Source organism: Rattus rattus, chromosome 7 (assembly GCF_011064425.1).
Source record: "Rattus rattus isolate New Zealand chromosome 7, Rrattus_CSIRO_v1, whole genome shotgun sequence".
Taxonomy (NCBI): Eukaryota; Metazoa; Chordata; class Mammalia; order Rodentia; family Muridae; genus Rattus; species Rattus rattus.
Window position 1 is genome coordinate 49164494 of NC_046160.1, and position 5172 is coordinate 49169665.

The window sequence follows — 5172 nt, forward strand, 5'->3', positions numbered from 1 at the left end:
GTTTGCAGCACACATGGCTGCATAGCCCTGTGCAGCGAAATACTAAGTATTAAATGCACAGTTGCACTGTGGTTAGGATGATGCAGTTTGTATGAATTTTATATTAATGAAAAAAGTTTGTAGGTAAGTACTTCAGGAGACTTGTTTATCTACTTAAATATGTGACGTGCATGCAAGCATACATGGTGGCATAAGCATAAACTGAAGTGACATGTAAAACATACAATGAAATAGAAGCCAATGATTATTAATCTAGTTAATCTGTCTGGTCTAGCCTCTAGATTAATAGAGGTACTCAGTGCAGCTCACCTGGCCTTTAATGTCACTAGTTTAATTTGATAATTTGACCCCATCGTTTAAACTGGTTCAATGATGGGGTCCAGTCAGTAAAGAAATCAAATACTGATATTTGATGCTTCAAAAGAACATTACAGAGCTTTGCAAAAGTAGTGCAAATTTCTCAAGCAAATGACACAGTGAGCACCTGTATTGAAAAAGACACAAAAGGAAACACCCCTGCATTTTATTTATTTTGCCTATCAAAATAGTCCGGACGCGGTTCTTCCTCTTTATCAGCAGGTGGCGCTGTGAGCGTATCTTTGAAATTGAAAACACAAAGGCCGTTTTCTTTAATCCCTCAATTACGTAGGGCATTTGAAATGATTTGTCTGAATTGGAATAAATGTCACTATTAGTGACATTAGATACTCCTAAAATTCTCAAATCCTCCACAAGTGTCTATTCAGTTATTTCATAGAAATAGGTTTTGAAATATTAATAAGCTTTATAAACTGTGTTCCTTTTATGAAAGGGCTGGGTTAGTTTCCTGTAGGTCGCTCTTGCTTGCCGTTTCACTCACAGCTATCTACTCAATTCTGGAAAACTCAGACGTTATCATTCCCGCTTCTCAAAGAGAAAACTGGGTCTCACACGAGTTACATTCTTTACCCAGGTCACACACCCCATTAAAGAGAATCAAACTTCAGACTCAAGCCTGGCTCCCCGGTGCTTAACCAGGGCTGTGCTGTGTAGCACGAAAGCTTTTCAAAGGCAGAGCTAAACTGGTCAATGTGTAGGTAGACTGTCCAGAGGACTGAACAGGCCCGCGGAATTTTCAATGCTACTTTCATTCAACCCTGAACTGCCGTTTGTATTCAAATCCCAGAGATTGTTTAAAACGAAAACATGTCTGACCTTTATTTTCTCCGTGGGGAAAGTTTAGTGATATCCCAGGAGTCAGGAGTCAAGCCGAGCTACATAAAGACCTGAAGCCACACTCCCACACTCCTGTAGACAGAGATCTTTAGGCTGTGAAAAGGAAATGTCCAGAAAAGAGCAGGGGGTGCCCCGCAGTGAAAGGGGGAGAAAGAGATATGTTATTTACATATCTAGAATTTGACCTTTTTGTGATCAGATAATCTTCTGCACTACGAAGTAGAAAACTCTTTGCCAATTGTGATCCCATTCTGAACTTTAAAAAACTACAGGATGCAAATTTGAAGGGGTTTTTTGTTGGTTTTTTTGTTTGTTTGTTTGTTTTCTTTTTGTTTTTTATGAACTAGGAGCAACCAAGCATTCAAAATCTGACACACAGATCCAATGTAATTAATTATAAAGGTTATTAAATGGATATGACATGAGACACTTTTCTTTCTAAATGCAATTGTTACTCAGGTCTGAAGGTTAACTGAGGCTCCTCAGCTCCTGGCACTATGGCTACCCATGAGTTAAGCCACCATTTGTCCTGAGAGAAGGGGCTTAGAGCAGACAGTACAATAGTGAGCCTGCTGGTTTTATGATGTCCCTCTCATTTAAAGCTCTCTACAGCCACACTGGAACACCAGTCCTATGACACCTGTGCTGGCTTAACTGCCAATGTAACAATCTGGAATCACCTGAGAAGAGATTCTTAACAAGGAATTATCTAGAGCAGGATGGCTTGTAGGCTTGCCTGTGGGGTTGGGGGAGTTCTTAATTCACATAAAAAGAATGAGCTACTAAAGATTCAATGCAATCCCAATCAAAATTCCAATCCAATTCTTCAAAGAGTTAGACAGAACAATTTGCAAATTCATCTGGAATGACAAAAAACCCAGGATAGCTAAAACTATCCTCAACAATAAAAGGACTTCCGGGGGAATCACTATCCCTGAACCCAAGTAGTATTACAGAGCAATAGTGATAAAAACTGTATGGTATTAATACAGAGACAGGCAGATAGATCAGTGGAATAGAATTGAAGACTCAAAAATGAACCCACACACCTATGGTCACTTGATTTTTGACAAAGGAGCTAAAACCATCCAAAGGAAAAGAGATAGCATTTTCAGCAAATGGTGATGGTTCAACTGGTGGTCAACATGTAGAAGAATGCATATCGATCCATGCTTATCACCCTGTACAAAGCTTAAGTCCAAGTGGATCAAGGACCTCCACATCAAACCAGATACACTCAAACTAATAGAAGAAAAACTAGGGCAGCATCTCGAACACATGGGCACTGGAAAAAATTTCCTGAACCAAACACCAATGGCTTATGCTCTAAGATCAAGAATCGACAAATGGGTCTCTTTCCCGTCTTGCAAGATGGCGGGTGAAAAGGCGGAGAAGCCTGATAAAAAGGAGCAGAAACCTGCAGCCAAGAAGGCTGGCGGTGATGCTACTGCCCCCCGGGCCCGGCCCGCTGGTGCGGTCAAAAAGAGTAGTTCTAAGGCTAAAAAGCTGAGGAAGAGTAAGCCCCATTGCAGCCGGAACCCTGTCCTGGTGAGAGGAATCGGCAGGTACTCCCGATCTGCTATGTATTCCAGAAAGGCCTTGTACAAAAGGAAATACTCTGCTGCCAAGACAAAGGTTGAGAAGAAGAAGAAGAAGAAAAGAAAAGGTCCTTTACCGTCCACAAAAACAGTTGGTGGGGACAAACGGTGGGAGGGAAGAAAAAATGCCACCCACTGAAGCGCTGCCTCGGAAGCTGCTGAGCCCACGGCAAGAAGCCCCTTCAGCCAGCACGTGAGGGAGGCTGCGCTCCAGCATCACTCCCGGGACTGTCCTGACCATCCTCACTGGGCGCCACAGGGGCAAGAGAGTGGTTTTCCAGTGCACCTGGGCAGTGGCTTGCTACTTGGGACTGGACCTCTTGCCCTCAACAGAGTTCCTCTGCGCAGAACACACTAGAAGTTTGTCATCGCCACCTCTACAAAGTTGATATCAGCAAGGTTAAAATTCCCAAACACTTGACTGATGCTTACTTCAAGAAGAAGCCACTTCGCAAGCCCAGGTATCAGGAGGGCGAGATCTTCGACACAGAGAAGGAGAAATACGAAATTACAGAGCAGCGAAAGGCTGATCAGAAAGCTGTGGACTCGCAGATTTTGCCAAAGATCAAAGCTGTCCCCCAGCTCCAGGGCTACCTCCGGTCTCAGTTCTCCCTGACAAACGGCATGTACCCCCACAAACTGGTGTTCTAATTGTTAACAACCTAATTAAACTGCTTCATAAGGAAAAAAAAAAGAATCGACAAATGGGATCTCATAAAGCTGCAAAGCTTCTATAAGGAAAAGGACACCATCAATAAGATAAAACGACAAACAACATATTGGGAAAAGATCTTTACCAATCCTACAACAGATAGAGGGCTTATATCCAAAATATAAAAGAACTCAAGAAGTTAGACTGCAGGGAGACAAACAACCCTATTAAAAATGGGGTTCAGAGCTAAACAAAGAATTCACAACTGAGGAATATTAAATGGCTGAGAAGAAATGTTCAACATCTTTAGTCATAAGGGAAATGCAAATCAAAACAACCCTGAGATTTCACCTCACACCAGTGAGAATGGCTAAGATCAAAAACTCCAGCGACAGCAGATGCTGGTGAGGATGTGGAGAAAGAGGAACACTCCTCCATTGTTGGTGGGATTGCAGACTGGTACAACCATTGTGGAAATCAATCTTTAGGTTCCTCAGAAAATTGGACATTGAACTACCTGAGGACCCAGATATACCTTTCTTGGCCATATACCCAAAAAGATGCCCCAACATATAACAAAGACACATGCTCCACTATGTTCATAGCAGCCTTATTTATAATAGCCAGAAGCTGGAAAGAACCCAGATGCCCTTCAACAGAGGAATGGATACAGAAAATGTGGTACATCTACACAATGGAATATTACTCAGCTATCAAAAACAATGACTTCATGAAATTCATAGGCAAATGGATGGAACTGGAAAATATCCTGAGGAGGTAACCACTCACAGAAAAACACACATGGTATGCACTCATTGATAAGTGGATATTAGCCCAAATGCTCGAATTACCCTAGTTGCACAGAACACATGAAACTCAAGAAGGATGATCAAAATGTGGATGCTTCACTCCTTCTTTAAAAGGGGAACAAGAATACCCTTGGGAGGGGATATGGAGGCAAAGTTCAGAACAGAGACTGAAGGAACACCCATTCAGAGCCTGCCCCACATGTGGCCCATACATATACAGCCACCAAACTAGATAAGTTGGATGAAGTAAAGAAGTGCAGGCTGACAGGAACCGGATGTATATCTCTCCTGAGAGACACAGCCAGAATATGGCAAATACATAGATGAATGCCAGCAACAAACCACTGAACTGAGAGCGGGACCCCCGTTGAAGGAATCAGAGAAAGAACTGAAAGAGTTTGAAGGGGCTTGAGACCCCATATGAACAACAATGCCAACCAACCAGAGCTTCCAGGGACTAAGCCACTACCCAAAGACTATACATGGACAGACCCTGGGCTCCAACCTCATAGGTAGCAATGAATAGCCTAGTAAGGGCACCAGTGGAAGGGGAAGCCCTTGGTCCTGCCCCCAGGACCCCCAGTGAACTGGATTCTTGGGGGGAGGGTGGTAATGGGGGAGATGATGGGGAGGGGAACACCCATATAGAAGGGGAGGGGAAGGGGCTAGGGGGATGTTGGCCTGGAAACTGGGAAAGGAAATAACATTTGAGATGTAAATGAGAAATACCCAATTTAATAAAGATGGGGGGAAAAGAAAGAAATATTCAATTTAATAACTATGGGGAAAAAAATAAAAGATTAAAAAAAAAAAAAAAGACTGAGCCATTTCAGGCGCCACCATTCCCTAGGCAGGTCTCTACTAGCAGAAGAGAGGAGAAAGCTAGCTGAGAGCAAGC

At 42.9% G+C, this 5172-nt stretch overlaps 1 pseudogene; it reads left to right on the forward strand.

Annotated features, from left to right (window-relative positions):
- Nucleotides 1-2573: 2573 nt before the first annotated feature.
- LOC116905675 lies at nt 2574-3496 on the forward strand (annotated as a pseudogene).
- Nucleotides 3497-5172: the final 1676 nt, after the last annotated feature.